Source organism: Myotis yumanensis, unplaced genomic scaffold (genome assembly GCF_028538775.1).
Source record: "Myotis yumanensis isolate MYYU_CA2020_CCGP unplaced genomic scaffold, mMyoYum1.0.hap1 SCAF_1, whole genome shotgun sequence".
Classification (NCBI taxonomy): Eukaryota; Metazoa; Chordata; class Mammalia; order Chiroptera; family Vespertilionidae; genus Myotis; species Myotis yumanensis.
Window position 1 is genome coordinate 113312437 of NW_027223752.1, and position 18796 is coordinate 113331232.

At 48.2% G+C, this 18796-nt stretch overlaps 1 protein-coding gene and 1 pseudogene across 2 annotated transcripts in view; one reads left to right on the forward strand and one right to left on the reverse strand.

Moving 5' to 3' along the window:
• LINGO1 (leucine rich repeat and Ig domain containing 1) overlaps positions 1-18796 on the reverse strand; it is a 275201-nt gene that overhangs the window by 167101 nt on the left and 89304 nt on the right. The gene's annotated exons all lie outside the window — the stretch shown is intronic.
• Positions 1039-5058, forward strand: LOC139005039 (tubulin polyglutamylase TTLL5 pseudogene; annotated as a pseudogene).

The following is an 18796-nucleotide window of genomic DNA, read 5'->3' on the forward strand; positions in this document are numbered from 1 at the left end:
AGGAGCCTCTGGGACAACTTCAAGCGTACCAACATCCGAATTATAGGGATGCCAGAAGAAGAGACAGAGCAAGATATTGAAAACCTATTTGAAGAAATAATGACAGAAAACTTCCTCTACCTGATGAAAGAAATAGACTTACAGGTCAGGAAGCGCAGAGAACCCCAAACAAAAGGAATCCAAAGAGGACCACACCAAGACACATCATAATTACAATGCCAAGGGAAAAAGACAAAGAGAGAATATTAAAAGCAGCGAAAGAAAAACAGTTAGTTACCTACAAGGGAGTATCCATATGACTGTCAGCTGATTTCTCAACAGAAACTATGCAGGCCAGAAGGGAGTGGCAAGAAATATTCAAAGTGATGAATAGCAAGAACCTATAACCAAGATTACTCTACACAGCAAAGCTATCACTTAGAATTGAAGGTCAGATAAAGAGCTTCACAGACAAGAAAAAGCTAAAGGAGTTCCTCACCATCAAACCAGTATTATATGAAATGCTGAAGGGTATTCTTTAAGAAGAGGAAGAAGAAGAAAAAGGCAAAGGTAAAAATTATGAACAACAAAGTGACAACAAATACATATCTATCAACAAATGAATCTAAAAATCAAGTGAATAAAAAATCTGATGAACAGAATAAACTGGTGAATAGAATAGAAACAGGGGCAAGGAAAGGGAGTGGACTGACAATTCTCGGAGGGAAGGGAGTGTGGGGGGTGGGGGAAGAGACTGGACAAAAATCGTACACCTATGGACGAGGACAGTGGGCCGGGTAAGAGCAGGAGGTGGGGTGGGAACCGGGTGGAGGGGAGCTATGGGGGGGAAAAGAAGAACAACTGTAATAATTTGAACAATAAAGATTTATTTTAAAAAGTTAAAAAAGGCTGGTTGGTTGTTGAAGTAACCGGGGTAGCAGCCGTCCGTGGCTGCCGAGAGTAGGGCTGGGGAAGGAGGAGGGAGGTAGGCGCCGAGCGCGCTCCCCGCCAGCTCGCCCCGAGCCATGGGAAGATGAGACAGGTATCTGTGCCACCCAAATTGTTTGATCCAGTGACTCTGCAAAGAAAGGTCTCTGAGGCCCCCCGTCTGCTGACTGCATGACAAACCCTCAAGGACATGCCAATCTTGATGGCCCGGGACCTGGAGGAAACAGCATCATCCTCAGAGGATGAGGAGGTGGTAAGCCAAGAGGATCATCCATGTATCATGTGGACTGGAGGCTGCAGGAGAATTCCAATTTTGGTATTCCATGCCGAGGCAATTCTGACCAAGGACAACAATATTCGAGTAATTGGAGAACGTTACCATTTGTCTTACAAGATTGTGCGAACAGACAGTCGCCTGGTACGCAGCATTCTGACAGCCCATGGATTTCATGAAGTTCACCCAAGCAGCACTGACTATAACCTAATGTGGACAGGATCCCACCTGAAGCCCTTCTTATTTCACACCCTCTCTGAAGCACAAAAGGTTAACCATTTTCCCAGGTCATATGAACTAACCCGAAAGGACCGACTGTACAAAAACATCATTCGGATGCAGCATACGCATGGATTCAAGGCTTTCCACATCCTCCCTCAGACCTTCCTGCTGCCAGCTGAGTATGCAGAATTCTGTAACTGCTATTCAAAGGATCGGGGACCTTGGATAGTAAAACCAGTGGCCTCTTCTAGGGGGCGGGGCGTCTACTTGATCAACAATCCAAACCAGATTTCCCTGGAAGAGAACATCCTGGTCTCCCGTTACATTAACAACCCCCTGCTCATAGATGATTTCAAGTTGGATGTGCGCCTCTATGTGCTTGTGACTTCCTATGATCCTCTTGTCATCTATTTCTATGAAGAAGGATTGGCTAGGTTTGCAACTGTGCGATATGATCAAGGAGCCAAAAACATTCGGAACCAGTTCATGCACCTGACAAATTACAGTGTGAATAAGAAGAGTGGAGTCTATGTCAGTTGTGATGATCCAGAAGTGGAGGATTATGGGAACAAATGGAGCATGAGCGCTATGCTTAGGTATCTGAAACAAGAAGGCAGAGATACAACTGCGTTGATGGCCCATGTAGAAGACCTGATCATTAAGACTATAATCTCTGCTGAGCTAGCTATTGCTACAGCCTGTAAAACCTTTGTTCCTCATTGCAGCAGTTGTTTTGAACTCTATGGCTTTGACGTGCTCATAGATTCTACTCTGAAGCCATGGTTGTTGGAAGTGAATCTCTCTCCTTCTTTGGCTTGTGATGCCCCTCTGGACCTAAAGATTAAAGCCAGTATGATTTCAGATATGTTCACTGTTGTAGGATTTGTGTGCCAAGATCCTGCCCAGCGGGCATCAACCCGACCAATTTATCCCACCTTTGAGTCTTCCAGGCGAAACCCTTTCCAAAAATCTCAGCGTTCCCGTCCACTCTCTGCCAGTGATGCGGAGATGAAAAACCTTGTGGGCTCAGCCCGGGAGAAGGTGCCGGCGAAACTAGGTGGTTCTGTGCTTGTCTGTCAATGGAGGAGATCAGAGTTTTACGGAGGGTGAAGGAAGAGAATGATTGGAGAGGTGGATTTATTTGGATATTCCCTACATCAGAGACATAGGAAATATACGGGTCCCACCTTGAACACAAAACCTCCATGAACTATATGCTGGCAACACGTCTCTTCCCGGACAGGGGAAACCCAAGAAGAAGCTTATTGACAGGAAGAACACGAGTAACTACTGATGGACCACTGGAATTGAAGGTAGAGAGTATGAATTCAAAAGCCAGGCTGCATGCTGCTCTGTATGAGAGGAAGCTCCTGTCTTTGGAAGTGCGAAAACGTAGACAACGGAGTGGGAAAATAAGGACGAGGGCAAAATACCCAGTGATTACCCAACAAGCTGAAATGAATGTTAAAACTGAGACAGAGAGTGAAGAGGAGGGAGAAGTTGTATTAGAAAATGAAGATGAAGAACCAGAAGCTTCCCAGGAAGAGTTTGCAGGGTCCCTTGGAGAAAATCAAGCCAAATACACATCCTCATTGAGCACAACAGCAGAAAATTCACCCAAAGAAAATGCCATGAAAGTTTCAGAATGGAGTAATAAAGGTGAACAGTGCTACAAAATTGAGACTCAGGAACCAGACCCTAAATTTAACCTGATGCAGATTCTGCAAGAGAATGGCAATCTTAGCAAAGTGCAGGCCCGAATAGCATTCTCTGCCTATCTCCAGCATGTCCAAATCCGCCTGATGAAAGACAGCGGAGGTCAAACGTTCAGTGCCAGTTGGGCTGCCAAGGAAGATGAACAGATGGAGCTAGTGGTTCGTTTCCTCAAGCGAGCATCAGGTAACCTCCAGCACTCACTGAGGATGGTGTTACCCAGCCGACGATTGGCACTTCTGGAACGCAGGAGAATCCTGGCCCATCAGCTGGGTGACTTTATCATTGTGTACAACAAGGAAACAGACCAGACGGCTGAAAAGAAATCGAAGAAGAAACGTGAGGAAGAGGAGGAAGATGGGGTGAATGCGGAAAATTTTCAGGAGTTCATTAAACAAGCAAGTGAGGCTGAACTGGAGGAGGTGTTGACTTTTTATACCCAAAAAAACAAGTCTGCAAGCGTCTTCCTGGGGACTCACTCCAAAGGCTCTAAAAACAGCAACAGTTATTCTGATAGCGGAGCAAAGGGTGGACTTACCACTTCAGCAGAAAAAGAGACTAAATTAGTCTTTACCAATCCTTCCTCTGCTTCTTTTTCTGGTCCTGCTGCTAATCTTCTGCAGAAAGTTCCCAACAACCATTTGTCATCTATTATTACAACCTCTGACCTCGCACCAAGGCCTGGTCACCAAGCTTCTTTATCTCAGATTCCTCCAGCCATCCCCAGCATGCCTCACCAGCCAACAGTGTTGCTGAGCACAGTCCCTGACAGTGCTTCTCCCTCCATTCATCCTGGGACACAGAACGTACTAAGCCCTGCTGGCCAGCCACGCTGTCGATCAGGCAGTTACACCATTGGCCCCTTTTCCTCTTTCCAGAGTGCTGCACACATCTATAGCCAGAAACTGTCTCATCCCTCTTCAGCAAAGGCAGCAGGTTCAGGCCATGCAAATAAGCAGCATTCAGGAGTAGCCAAAATGCAAAAGGAGGGAGAAGATGTTCCTTCATATAGCAGGCGGTACAACCAAAGCATGGTTACAGCTGAACTTCAGCGGCTAGCCGAGAAGCAGGCGGCGAGGCAGTACTCGCCCTCCACTCACATCAGCCTCCTCACCCAGCAGGTATCAAACCTGAATTTGACGAGCGGCATCATAAACAGAAGCAGTGCTTCAACTCCCCCCACCCTTCGGCCTGTCATCAGTCCTAGCGGCCCGACATGGTCAGAACCCCAAGCTCCTGAGAGCCACCCCACCCCTCCTGGAAGCAGGCTACGTGTCAGCTTGGATGAGGAAGACACTGTGAGGGGCCTCCAAACAGGTGGCTTTGCCTGGGAGGGAGAGGTAGAGAACAACGCGTATAGCAAGGCTACAGGGGTAGTCCCCCAGCACAAGTATCACCCCACAGCTGGCAGTTACCAGCTCCATTTTGCCCTGCAGCAACTTGAACAACAAAAACTTCAGTCCCGGCAGCTTCTGGACCAGAGTCGAGCCCGTCACCAGGCGATCTTTGGCAGCCAGACACTACCTAACTCCAGTTTATGGACAATGAGTAATGGTGCAGCTTGCAGAATTTCCAGTGCCACAGCGGATGGCCAGAAGCCAGTCACTCTGCCACAGAAAGTGGTGCCACCTCCCAGCTCTTCCTCCTCCCTGGTCCCCAAACCCCCATCCAATCACAAACAAGTCCTCAGAAAGGCAACATCTCAGAGGGCTTCCAAAGGGTCCACCACAGAAGGGCAGCCGAACGGAGTCCAGAGCAGTCTTAACTCTGCTGCAGTCGTACCTATCGCCAACTCCTCAGGATCTTTGGAAGCTCCCCAAGTTATTTTCGCCAGATCCAAACCCTTGCCCACACAATCTGGAGCCCCTGCTACAATTATAGGACAGAGAAAATCAAAGTCGGTGAAGTCAGGGCCAATTTAAGGTAACAGTAAGAGCATATTTTTTTATTCTAACTTGCTGATTTTATGCTGCAGCAAGAGACTCGGTAGCTATCAAAAGAAGTTATAGTTTCTCAAAATGACAAGGAAATTGGGATTTTATAAAACCAAAGCTCAGAAGGACTCTAAAAACTGTGGGTCAAAGTAAAGCTACAACTATCTTGCTTCTGTAATGGCCCCCCAGTAGGTGGCGCTGTGGCAGTAATAAATTCCTTATTATTACAGAGGCTTTTGTTTAAAAATATGGGGGCAGCAAGACCAATCAAAGAAAGACACTAAAGCCATAATTGAATTACAAGTAAAATGTAACAGAATAAACCGAAAAACGTAATATTTGTAAAAAAAAAAAAAAAAAAAAAGTTAAAAAATAAAAATAAATGGGCAAAAGACCTAATTAGATACTTCTCCAACATGGACGTACAGATGGCCAAGAGACTTTTGAAAAAATGCTCAAAGTTACTAAATCATCCAAGAGATGCAGATCAAACTGACAATGAGATATCCCTCACACCTGTTAGAATGGCTACCATCAACAAATCAACAAAAGTCAAGTGCTGTCTAGATTGTGGAGAAAAGGGAACCCTTCTGCACTGCTGGTGGGAATGCAGACTGGTGCAGCCACTGTGGAGAACAGTATGGAGTTTCCTCAAAAAACTAAAAATGGAACTCCCATTTGACCCAGTGATCCCACTTCTAGGAATATATCCCAAGAAACCAGAAACACCAATCAGAAAGGATATATGCACCCCTATGTTCATAGCAGCACAATTCACCATAGCTAAGATTTCAAAACAGCCTAAGTGTCCATCAGCAGATGAGTGGATTAAAAAACTGTGGTATATCTACACAATGGAACACTACGCTGAGGTAAAAAAGAAGGAATTCTTACCCTTACCATATGCAACAGCATGGATGGAACTGGAAAGCATTATGCTAAGTGAAATAAGCCAGTCAGAGAAAGATAAATATCACATGATCTCACTCATTTATGGAATATAATGAACAACATAAACTGACGAACAAAAACAGATCCAGAGACAGAGAAGCATCTATCAGACTATCAATCCCCAGAGGGAAAGTAGGGAAGGGTGGGGGTAAGGGGAAGAGATCAACCAAAGGACTTATATGCAAGCATATAGGCCTAACCAATGGACACAGACAACAGGGGGGTGAGGGCATGAGTGGGGAGGATGGGGGGTAATGTGGGGATAAGGACACATATGTAATAACTTAATCAATAAAGAAATTTTTTAAAAAAAACAAGTGCCAGGTAACATTTGACTTTTAAGGTGTGGTAATGGCATTATGGTTATATTTTTTTAAAGGTTCTTACCTTTTACAGAAACATTTATGGATAAAATTACACAATGTCAAAATAACTCATTGGTATGGTGTGTGGGTGTGTATGGAGGAAAAGGAAACAAATGTGGTAATGAGTTAATGTTCACTGATGGAAATGTAGGCTTCAATAACTAGTCTCCCCACTTTGGTGTAGGGTGACATTGTCACACTGAACCATCACACAGGCCCAGGGGTGCACACTCCCAGTCTCGGAAGGCTTCAACCCCTCAGACCCCTTGTATGGTCAGGTTCAGACACAGGTGGCAGCAAGACATCAAAAAGCACATGAAGGAGCATGGGGGGATGGGAGGCTCAGCCTTCCCGGAGGGGCCTCAGTCCACAGGAGAGACAGGCAGATGAGGGGCCCCACAACCAGAGACTTGGGAATCCAGAGAATTCAGATAGCCTCTGTCGCAGGCCTGCCGTTCCAACTGTGTGACTCAGGGACCACGGCTTTCCCTCTCTGCTCTCCAGGATTCCAACGTTAAAGTGGGGTTGGCAAAAGCCCATCCCACTCTACCTGCCCGTAGAGTGGAAGCCTAGCCTGAGGCAGATGCTCACTCACCCTTAGACTGGACCTGCCTTCCTCAGCAAAACTGTCACCGCCTGAAGGCTGTGGTGGGCAGGCTGCCCTCATACTGTGCACCAGGATGCAGACCTGCCCTCAGGAAGCTTCCAAGGGAAAAGTCATCTTTTAAACAACACTGTACTGAGCAAAGCCTCAGAAAATGGGGCTTAGAGGTCCCTGGCCTCAGGAAAAGAGGGACTCACTGCCAGGACAAAGATGAAGAAAATAATAACAACAAAGGTGATAAGGGCTGACTTACTGAGTGCTTTTATTTTCTATTTTTTATTATTGATTTCAGAGAGGAAGGGAGAGGGAGAGAGAGATAGAAACATCAATGATGAGAGAGAATCATTGATCAGCTGCCTCCTGCACGCCCCCTACTGGGGATCGAGCCTGCAACCCGGGCATGTGCCCCAACAGAGAATGGAATCCTGACCTCCTGGTTCATTGGTCATGATCTACCACTGAGCCACTCGGGCTGGGCCCGAGTGCTTTTTAAGTGCCTGGCCCCATGTCTAGCTTTACCTGCATCTCTCCTTCCATTCTCATCACCACCTAATGGTTTCATTTAGCCCCTGTGTAGTTGAGAAACTGAGGTTCAGAGGGAAGATATTGCAGCAAGCGAATACAGAGCCAAGTCCTAAACCTGCCAGAGTCCAAGGCCCTATGGTGGGGAGGGGGGCGGGGGGGGGGCGCTCTGGGCATCCAGAGGGGCCATAGCAGAACCCTGGGAGCCTGTGGGCCCACCGAAGTGAGCCCTTTCCAGGCCTCAGTTTCCACCATGTGAAATGGGGACAGAAAGACCCCAAACTCACAGAAAGGGCACCAGGGGAAGGTTGCATGAGTGTGGGCGGAGGTAACATCCCTAAGGTTGCAAAAGGAGTGAAGGCGGCTGTGAGGTAAGTTCAGGGTGCAGGAGCAAAAGCAAGAAAATTAGATAGATCACTCTGGCTGAGGCTCAGGCTCTGGGAGATTTTTCCCCCGCTATATTTTTAGATGTTCTACTTTCTTTCCCCTCCCACGCCCTAGTAGGAGGAAGAACACAGAAATAGATGGGTGTGCATGTCTGAGTGGCTATATATAGTGGGCACAAACCAGTCACCTGGGCTCCTCCCCCTCCTTGCCCCAAGCTGAAAGAGGCAGGGGCCCTTCCTCTTGCCCAGTTGCCACAGTGTCTGCTCAGCTCTAGCAGCATCCTTCAGGCACCCCCTCACTCCAGCACACTTACACAGCCAGACACATGCTGCTGATGACTATCTACCCTGACCTGAGTCTCAGGGGTGTTTGAGGGATCCCAGAACAACCAACAAACCCTACCCAAAGAGGTAATAATAACAGCATGACTGATTCACAAGAAAGGGACTCACATCCATCATCTTGTTTAACTCTCAAAATTCCCTCACAAGATGGAAATAATGGTTATTTTACAGATGGAGAAACTTAGGCCCAGGGAGGGGACAAGGCCTTCCTGGGTCACACAGAAAGCAAGTGGCAAAGCCCGTTAATCCCCTGGCTTCACAGGCAGCCCCATCAGAGGTGGAGCCTGCATCCACCAGGCCTGGAAAAGACAGGGCACCTGAGATGCCTGTATTGAACAAGTGGCTCAAAAAATTCCTGAACATGTGCCAATGGGCTCAAGAGAGAGAAGCTCAGCACTGCCAGAGGGTGTGTGGCAGCAATTGCCCAGTCCTCATCCATGTGCCCATCCCATGGCCATTGAACTTTAGTGCCCAAGTGCAGACCTTCATTTTTCCAGCTCTAAAATTCCAGGTGGTTTGGTGGGTTTCAGCCAAGAAATTCCATTGGCTGTCCACCCAAGGTGAGAACTGCCTCTTGCTGGCAAATGTGGACTCTGCACCATCACCTAAGTCAACAGAAGAAAATTGGGACAGGATGAGGCCAGAGGCTTAGGGTGCCTCACTGATGACCTTTCTCCCACAGATCAATGACCAGTCTTGACATTGTCACACCAATTGTCTTTGGTCCTGCCCAAGTCCTACTCCATAGACTGACACTGGACAACCATGTCTATTCCATCACAGAGCTCCTGACCCAATCCAGAGGCTCTGGAGATGGGTGGGGCAGAAGCCTGCATCCCTGAAGTTCATAAGACCCCAGTGGGGATTCAGGCCCTGCCTTGGGGGCAGCAGCATCCAAAGCGGGGGAAGAAGATTCGGCACCAGGGCAACAGCCATCCTCTGGGAGGAAAGAATGTGGGTCCTGCTCTCAGTGGACCTGGATATATAGACATTACACAGGAAAGAATGAACTTACAGTTGCTACAGCCTATGTTCAGTTCCCGAATATCCATATGCAAACGAATGAAGCTGGACCCTTAACTTACACCACACAAAAACGTTAAAGACCCAAAACTGTAAAACTCCTAGAAGAAAACAGGAGGAGAATTTCATGACATTAGATTTGGCAATGAGTTCTTGGACATGACACCAAAAACACAGGCAACAAAAGCAAAAGAAAAGGACTATATCAAACTGAAAACTTCTGCACAGTAAAGGAAACAATTAACAGAGTGAAAAGGCAACTTATGGGATGGTAGAAAATATTTGCAAACCATATATCTGATAAAGGGTTAATATCCAGAATATATAAAGAATTCCTACAACTCAATTCCAAAAAACAAATAATTCAGTCAAAAAATGGGCAAAGGACTTGAATAAACATTTCTGCAAAGACATACAAATGGGGCAAAAAAATGAGACCCTTCAAACCAACCTTCTTCAGGTAGGACCCAGGTTGGGCTGTATCTCCTTCCTCAGACTGGGCTCCTACTCCAACCAACTGCCCACAGAGACAGCCGCTGGCTGCCTCCTCACCTCCCTGCCCAGCCAGACCACGTGGTGAGAGATCCTGCCCCAGTGCAGGCATTTCAGGCAGCTGCCTCTCTCAAAACCTGGCGGTGTGATTAATACTCAGCCTGCCAGGAGCCCATTTATCACAGCCATACCATGTGACCACCAGCGTAGGGCAGGTGCACTGCCCCAGGGCCTGCCTGAGTCCAGCCCCCAGAACTTGCCCAGTTCCTACAGAGGACTGGGTCCTGCATGATGGACACACCTGGAAGGGAGCTCTCACCATCTCACTCCTGTCCCTCCTCCAACCTCTAGGGCAGCTCCATCTTGGAGTCAGATGGAACTAACGGGAAGCCCACCTTGTCTACTTCCTCCCAGATGTGTGACTTGGGCAGGCCTCATCTTCTTTGAGCCCGTTTCTTCACCTGTAATATAAATGCCACACTACTCCCTCGCCAGCCCTTATGAGCAGCCAAGGGGACAGCACATGCCAAATGCTTGCACTATGATGGAAGCATAATAGATGGTGGGCCCCTTTCCTTTCTATTGAATCCAGACTGCCTGGCTTCCAATCTCCACTTGGCTACTTATGGACTGTGCTACTTTGGGCAAGTTAATTAACCTCTCTGCTTCAGTGTTTTCTTTTGTAGAACCACCTCATAGGCAGTGGCGAGGATTAAATAAACAAAGATCTGAAAATGCCTGAAACAACACCTGGCATGCAGGAGGTACTATGGAAGCATCAGCTGGGCTTGCTGTTGGTGTTATTGATGCTATTTTATGGGGCTGTTCTGAGGTCTGGACTTGGCAAGGTTCTGCAAACTGGAGACATATCCCCTGTGATTGCTGAATGTCCATTCTTTTACTCTCCTTCCCTGCAAGGCTTTATGGAGCCCCCACATCCCCAAGAGTTCAGCCAGCACTGGGACAGAGGGTCACTTTGTCCTACCCTAAGCAGTTCAGAAACCAGTGGGTTGGGGTGGGGAGGGCTAAGGTTGGTACCTGCAAAGTAAGATCATGAGAAGGGGTGCAGGGGAGCCCCAAGGGCTGAGCTAGGCTCTGGGTTGAGAGGTGGAAGGACGGGCACAGGGAACCGGAGCCATGGTCAGGCAGTGGGAAGACACTGAGAGTTCTTGAGGAGAGAAGCAGACTGGGCAGAGCTGACCTCAGACCCTGCCCTGCAGCTGTATGGGCCCAGCTGGACAAAAGAAACCAGAGCTGGAGGTGGGGGTGGGGGTGGGGCTGGGGAACTTGGGGCAGGGGCAAAAACATCAGGGTTTGTGGCCCAGGGCCCATCCCACACATGCTGGCCCAATAGTCCTTGTGCGGTGCCCCAGCATCACCCTGTGTAGGGAGAGAGGGTCTTCCTGCTTTAAGTTGGACAGCTTCCCTGACCCAGATCTGACCTCCATTCCCCAAATCCTGAGTTTCTGTGGCATGCAGGAATGGCTGGACAGATGCAGCTCCCACTTTAGCCAGTCAAGATGTCGACAGGAGGGAGCACCACATATCTCCCGTCTTCTGTAGCCAGACAGGCCTGGGTTCAAGCCTGGCTCCTCAGCTTCCCAGCCATGTGGCCCTGAGCACATTACTCAGCCCCAATGAGCTCTGCTTCCTCTTGCACACCCACAGGGCACAGTAAGGAAGAAGTGAGTGATGGCTTTAAAACACCTGGCACACAGTAGGTACTCAAATTCCCCTCTAGGCCTCAGTTTCCCCACCTGTAAAATGAAATGGTTGAGAGATGGTATATGAGGGGCCTTTGAACCAGACTCTACCTTTGGGGGGTGGTCCCAGCAGGATCAGCCCAGCTCTGGTGGTTCACCTCACTTGATCACTAAGCTCTGCCTCCCTGAGCTCAGGTGCCAAGTGAAAAGAATGGGATGATACTGCACCATCTGCAGGCTCCTCACCCAGTCTAACCAAGGACTCCAGGTTCTCTGTCCCCACTCCCAGGCTGCAATGTGAATCCAGTGAACCCACTGTCCTGACTGCCAGGGGGTGGCCAGGCAGGAGGGCAGGGGCTGCTTGGATCCAACCTGGCAAGTGTAAAAGCCTTCATATCACATTCCCCTAAGACCCCTCTTCCTGGGAAACCACTCCTGGGGCCCTATGCTGCTCTGTTCCTGAGGACAGTGTGAATCTCTAACTGATGTTTCCCTCTTCACTCTCACTACCAGGAAGCACAGGCCCAAATATTCAGCTCAACATCAGGCCCTGTGTGTCCATGGTCTAAGTTCCCTGAGCCTTTTCTTCCTATTGCATCCTATTTCCCAGCTCTGGATTAAGTCTTTCTCAGTATCACATGTATGCTTGAAACCCTCAAGAACACTTGAAGGAATAAGGTGGGTATAAATAGTTAACATGTAAAATGGAACAAAAATAAAGCCCAAAATAAAACCCACACACATATCTCCTCCCCAAGTAATGAAAAACTCAGGGCCTGAGGTTTGGAGAAGGGGAGTAGGGGCAGGGGTAGGTTGAGGAAGGTTACAACTCTATCCCCTCGTCTCTGGCTTCTAGTTGCACTCAGGAGCTGGGAGGATCTGCTCTCATCCTAGAACATTCCATAGTCCTGCTAATAGCAACCCTGGCAACTGTGACTAGAATATATCGAGTGCCTACTATGTGCCAGGCAACACTCCTGGTGCAGTACATGAGCATTCCAGTTAATCCTCTAACAGCACTGTGAGTAGGTTCTACTATCTTCTTCCTTTTCCAGGTGAGAAAACAGAGGCACAGAGAGCTTAAGTAATATGTCAAAGGTCACGAAGTTGATAAGTATATACTGGAGCTGGGATTCACACCAGGCTGTCTAATACCACTGCCCAGGTTCTTAACAACTACTCATACTGCCTCGGGTGGTGGAAAGGATCCAGGTGGGAAGGCTCAACCTGAAATGAGAGCCCAATCCCTACCCACCACCCATCTGGGGCTGATCCTGTCTCTGTTATTTGATGTCTGGACTGGCCCAGGACCTCCCCTCCCTCCAGCTGCATGATCAGGCATCAGGCCTGGGCGGGGGGGGGGGGGGGGGGGGGGGGGGGGGGGGGGCGCGGAACAGAGCTGGGTGCATTTACTCCCCAAGTAGCAATGGGGAGATGAGTGGGCAAAGGGAGTCACCAAACATTCTGAGGTGACATGGTGGGGGATAAAGGCCAGACTTTGGCACCAGGGTGGCCCAAGCCCCTTCTGAGCCTCGGCTTCCACCTCTATAACATGGGACAGTAAGAAATTGCCTAGCCCACAGAAGGGCTTAGGCAGGGCCCTGGCTCCTCAGCTCCTGAGGGACTCTTCTGGGATTGCTCACTAAGCAAACCAGAGCTGGGCCCATCAGCCCTCCACACCACCAGAGCCAGAATCCTGCCCTTCAGCTGCCTAACTGTGTGACCTTGAGGCAGATCACTACACTGCTCTGGCCTCAATTTCCTCAGCAGCAGAATGGGAGTAACAGAAGAATTGTCACTTACCCATGTTTGGCATACAATGTCTTATCCACTAATTATTTTTATTATCGTGGAGCACCTTTCAGCCCTGGGCACCACTCCTTCCTGGCAGGCATCTTGATGAGGGTCTGGGCAGAGCCATGAAAGGCATGTACAGGAGAGTAGGCTCCAGTGGGGGAGCTGCCCAGGTACCAGCACTGTAGGAGGTGGTAAAGAGCTGCTCCCCATCCTAGCTGCCCAAAGGGCTTTCTGCTGAAGTAGGGAGGGAGCATCCCACATGGACATGCACACATATCCTGAACCATGCATGACTAATGCCCCTAACAGCTAAAGCCCAGCACTAGAGCCCTATCTGTTCCTGGTGCCCTCCTTTGGCCACCCCGCCCCCTCCCCAGCAGGCTAGAGGACTCATGCATTCAATCCCAGCTCTGCCTCTTCTGTGACTTAGTTCAACTCACCTTTCCTATATTGGCCTCCATTTTTCATGTGGAAACAGAGCTAATAACATCCCTCTCCTGTACGAGAAACAAATTATGTTACCTGTGTGAAGAGCATGGAGCCCTGGTGTGACCTGAGGCGCCTCATTCTGGCCTCAGTGATGCTGTTGTTATAACTGGGGCTCTCATATTTGCATAATGCCTCCCCTGCCAAGTTCCCCAACCCCCAGCACACAAGGCTCTGATCCAGCACAGGTTTCTTCTATTTCTACTTTGTCCCATGAGTCATAAGTAATCAACAGCATCAGATGCTGCAGGCAGGTGTGTTGGGTGACATCCCTTCAGTCTGCTACAGCCAGCCTCATGGATTTGAACCTGCCCCTTCCCGGATCTGCCCTGGAACAGCTTCCCTGCTGCTAACTCCTGCCTCTGTGGGCCCCTGAGTTGTCTGCCCATCCTCTGGCCTGTTTCCAGGACCTCCCGAGTGCAGCAGACACCCCATACTTAGCCCAATAGGGTCTGGGACAGCAGCATCTGGAGCCGTTCCTCGCTGAAGCAGATGGGGCTGGGCCCATTTGGTCAACAAAGGGATGGTAGTAGGCTGGGGAGGACAGCTGAGGAGTAGCTTCTACAAGGGCAAAAACTCTGAGCAGAGGGGCTGTCAGTGTGCAGACAGGAAGAGAAGGAAATGGGTCACATCCAGAAGGATAGATGTGTCCCAGAGAGGGAACCCAACAGATTGGCCCAGTGGCTCCATCTCACAGCCCTGTGGCCTGGTCCAAACAGGCATCCCCACTGACTTGATGCAGCCTCCAGCTCCCACTCCACATACTATGGCTTCTTGGAGGGCAAACCCCAGTTCCTGGGTGCCTCGCCAGAGGACATGGTGACCAAGGGCATGGCCTCCAACTGTGTCCCTCCTAATGGGTGGCCCCAAACTGGGAAGCAACGTGCAGGGTAGTGGGAGTGATGGAAGACTGTGGGGCCTGGATAGGAGACCTGGGCAGAATCCTACCTCAGCCACCAGGGTCTGTCCCCATCTAAGGAAGAAAATAAACTGCTCCCTTTCATGAGTTGTTATTTAAATTAATGAGCTAATTAAACTGTGAAAAAAGGTTTCTTGTGCACATAAAAGAGATGACCGACCCCATCAAATTAATAATTATTAACACTCTTCCTCCGGTAGGCTACCTGGATTGAGTCTCCGGGGCAGCTCTCCTAGCTGGAACAGCAAGCAGGCTGTGCTGGGCTGTGCAAAGGCATCTGAGCTGCTGGGGGCAGCCCCTCCCTGTTCTAGAGTCTTGCAGACACTTCCCAGTAACCAGTCCCACCCCACACCTTCCCTGGGCTCTGCACATGCTGAACCCAGTCCATGCAGCAAAATGCACATTTTAACATTCATTGAGCAAATGTGTGCTGGGTCCATAGTAGGCCTTCTCCACACAACACCCAGAAGGATGCCCTCTGAGGAGCCCCTTTCACAAAGGAGATGCAGGCAAGTGGATCACACAGACAGGAGTGAAGCAAGAACTCCAACTCCATCTCAATTACTTCCTGCCCTGCAATGTGAGGGTGGAGAGGATAGCCCCATCCTCACCCCTCTTGCCAGCTCCTACTGAGAAAGGCTTGTGGGGGAACTTGCCACCTCCCCCATGTCACATGCCCATGCTCACTCAGCAGGCTGACTCAGTAGACACAGTTGAGCCCCCTGACACCAAATTAAAGCCAGAAGCCATCCCAGAAATCACTACTCAGCAAAGCTGCCTTGGAACTGATATCCGAGGAGACAAAGGAAGCTCAGGGAATGGAAAAGTGTCTGTTCCCAAGACTTGCTGTAGCCTATCCCTGCAGGCCCTTATGGAACCATGTTCTCATGCACAAGAATTATGTCCCCCAAATGTGTACTCATCACAGGGCACAACCAGGCCCCTGAGGCCGGAGCCTGATGGAGCCCAAAGCACCCACAGCCTCAACCATGTGCTGGCCTGCCCCCACATGTAGGCCCACCTTACCTAAGTGACCCACAGCTATGCCTTTGCTTAATGAGGGACCTCCAGGATTCCCAAGACTCACTCCTGGCTAGTGAGTAGACAGGTACCCCTGGGACTCAAACAGCCAGGGGCCCCTAGCACCCTGAGCCTGTCACAGTAAAAAGCTACTCTCCTCCTTTCTTCCAGAAAACTGTCCCCAAACCTTCTCACCCCCTTCTTCATCCTGCGACTCAATAGCACCTCTCCTCCCCTACACATACATACAGGCGCCTGGCTGATGGAAGGGAAAGGTGGGCTCCCTTCCTCTCTGTAAAAAATCAATAAAATATATTTTAAAAAAAGAAAGAGAAACTAAAAAAGCAATCCCATTTACCATTGCAACAACAACAACAACAAAATAAGATAGCTAGGAATAAACTTAACCAAGGAGGTAAAAGACCTATACTTGGAAAACAATAGGACATTGAAAAAAGAAATAGAGGAAGATACAAGCAAATGGAGACGTATACCATGTTCATGGATTGGAAAAATTAACACCATTAAAATGTCCATACTACCCAAAGCAATCTATAGTTTCAACACAATATCTATTAAAATACCAATGGCATACTTCACAGAGCTAGAACAAATACTCCAAAAATTTATATGGAGCCCAGTCGGGTGTAGCTCGCGGTTGAACGTCGACCCAGGAACCGAGAGGTCACCGGTTCGATTCCCGATCAGGGCATATGCCCAGGTTGCGGGCTTGATCCCCAGTGGGGGGCGTGCAGGAGGCTGCCGATCAGTGATTCTCTTTCATCATTGATGTTTCTATCTCTCTCTCCCTCTCTGAAATCAATAAAAATATATTTTAAAAAAATTTATATGGAACCATAAAAGACCTCAAATAGTTGCAGCAATCTTGAGAAAGAAGAATGAAGTAGGAGGGATCACAATACCAGATATCAAACTATATACTACAAAGCCACTGTATTCAAAACAGTCTGGTACTGGCACAAGAACAGGCATATAGACCAATGGATCAGAACAGAGACCCCAAAAATTGACTCACACCATTATGGTCAATTAATATTTGACAAAGGAGGCAAGAGCATACAATGGTGTCAAGACAGACTCTTCAACAAATGGTGCTGGGAAAACTGGATAATCACATGCAAAAAGATAAAACTAGACCTCCAATTTACACCACACACACAAATAAACTCAAAATAGATAAAAAGACTTAAATGTAAGATGTGAAACTATAAAAGTCCTAGAAACCATAAGCACCAAAATCTCAGGCATCTCTCATAGCAATATGTTTACCAATACATCTCCTAGGACAATGGAAAATAATGAGAAAATGAACAAATGGGACTACATTAAAATAAAAAGCTTCTGTACTGCAAAAGAAACCACCATCAAAATAACAAGAGAGCCCACTACAGGGGAGAACATATTTGCCAATGATCTATATATATAAAAGCCTAAACGACTGGATGACCAGCCAGTAGCTATGACATGCACTGACCACCAGGGGGACAGATGCTCAATACAAGAGCTGCCTCAGCCAGAAGCACTACCTGAGCGGCAGCAGTGGCAGGCTCAATGGAACCTGGATGAGCAAAAGCGGTGCCCAGCCCTGGCTCAGGCTCCTTCCCAGGCCACCTGCCACTTCCCACACTGCTACAACCCTCCGGGGATGTCAGACTGCCGGTTTCAGCTGATTCCCGCCGTATTGCGAAAGTGCTCAGGCCAGACTGAGGGACCCCACTGGTGCATGAACGCATGTACTGGGCCTCTACTATATCCAATAATGGGTTAATCTCCAAAATATATAGGGAACTCATACAACTTAACAAATGGAAGGCAAACAATCCAATTAAAAATGGGCAAAGGACCTAAATAGATACTTCTCCAAAGTGGACATGCAGAAAGCCAAGACACATGAAAAGATGCTCAAAGTCTCTAATCATCCAAGAGATGCAAATCAAAACAATGAGATATCACCTCACACCTGTCAGAATGTCATCAACAAATCAACCAATAACAAGTGTTGGTGAGGATGTGGAGAAAAGGGAACCCTAATACACTGATGGTAGGAATGCAGACTGGTGCAGCCTCTGTGGAAAACAGTATGGAGTTTCCTCAAAAAATTAAAAATGGAACTCCCATTTGACCCAGTCATCCCACTTCTAAGAATATATCCTAAGAAACCTGAAACAGTCATCAGAAAGAATATATGCATCCCTATGTTCATAGCAGTACAATTTACAATAGCTAAGACTTGGAAACAGCTTAAGGGTCCATCAGCAGATAAAAAAACTGTGGTACATTTACATAATGGAATACTACAGCAATAAAAAAGAAAGAACTCTTACCATTTGCAACAGCATGGATGGACCTGGAGAGAATTATGCAAAATAAGCCAGTCAGAGAAAGATATGTATCACATGATCTCACTCATATGTGGAATCGAATGAGCAAAATAAACTGATGATCAAAAATAGGCCCAGAGTCATAGAAGCATGAACAGACTATTGTACCTCAGAGGGAAGGTAGGGGAGGGTGGGTGGGAAAAGATCAACCAATGAACTTGTATGCATATATGCATAATCTGTGGACACAGACAATGGGGTGGTGAGGGCCTGGGAGGGGGTGACAGGAGCAGACTGGAAGAGGTTAATGGGGGGGAAGGAGGACCAATGTAATACTTTCAATAATAAGGATTTTCTTTTAAAATGCATATCAATTAGCCTCAATATTGTAGAGGGAGAGAAGAAGGGAGAGAGGGAAAGAGGGAAGGAGATTCCTCCATCCCACATGCCCTCCCATTTTTCTGCTCCTTTTTATAATAAAACTCAAGAGAGTAAGCATCTCAGTGTCCCCACCCTCACCTCCAGTTCTCTTGCACTCTCTCTCTCCAGTTGGGCTTTCATTCCCACCTGTCCACTGCACTTCTTTTATCAAGGTTCCCAGAAACCCCTGCTTTGCCAAACCCAGTTGGTCATTCTCTGACTTGCATTTTATCTCTGGGCTACCAGCATACACTTTCTCCTGGTTGTCCTCCCATGCCTTCCTCCCCTTTTACCCCACCTCCTCTAAACATCCAAGGCCCCAGGGCTCTCCGGCTCTTTTCTTTCCTGTCT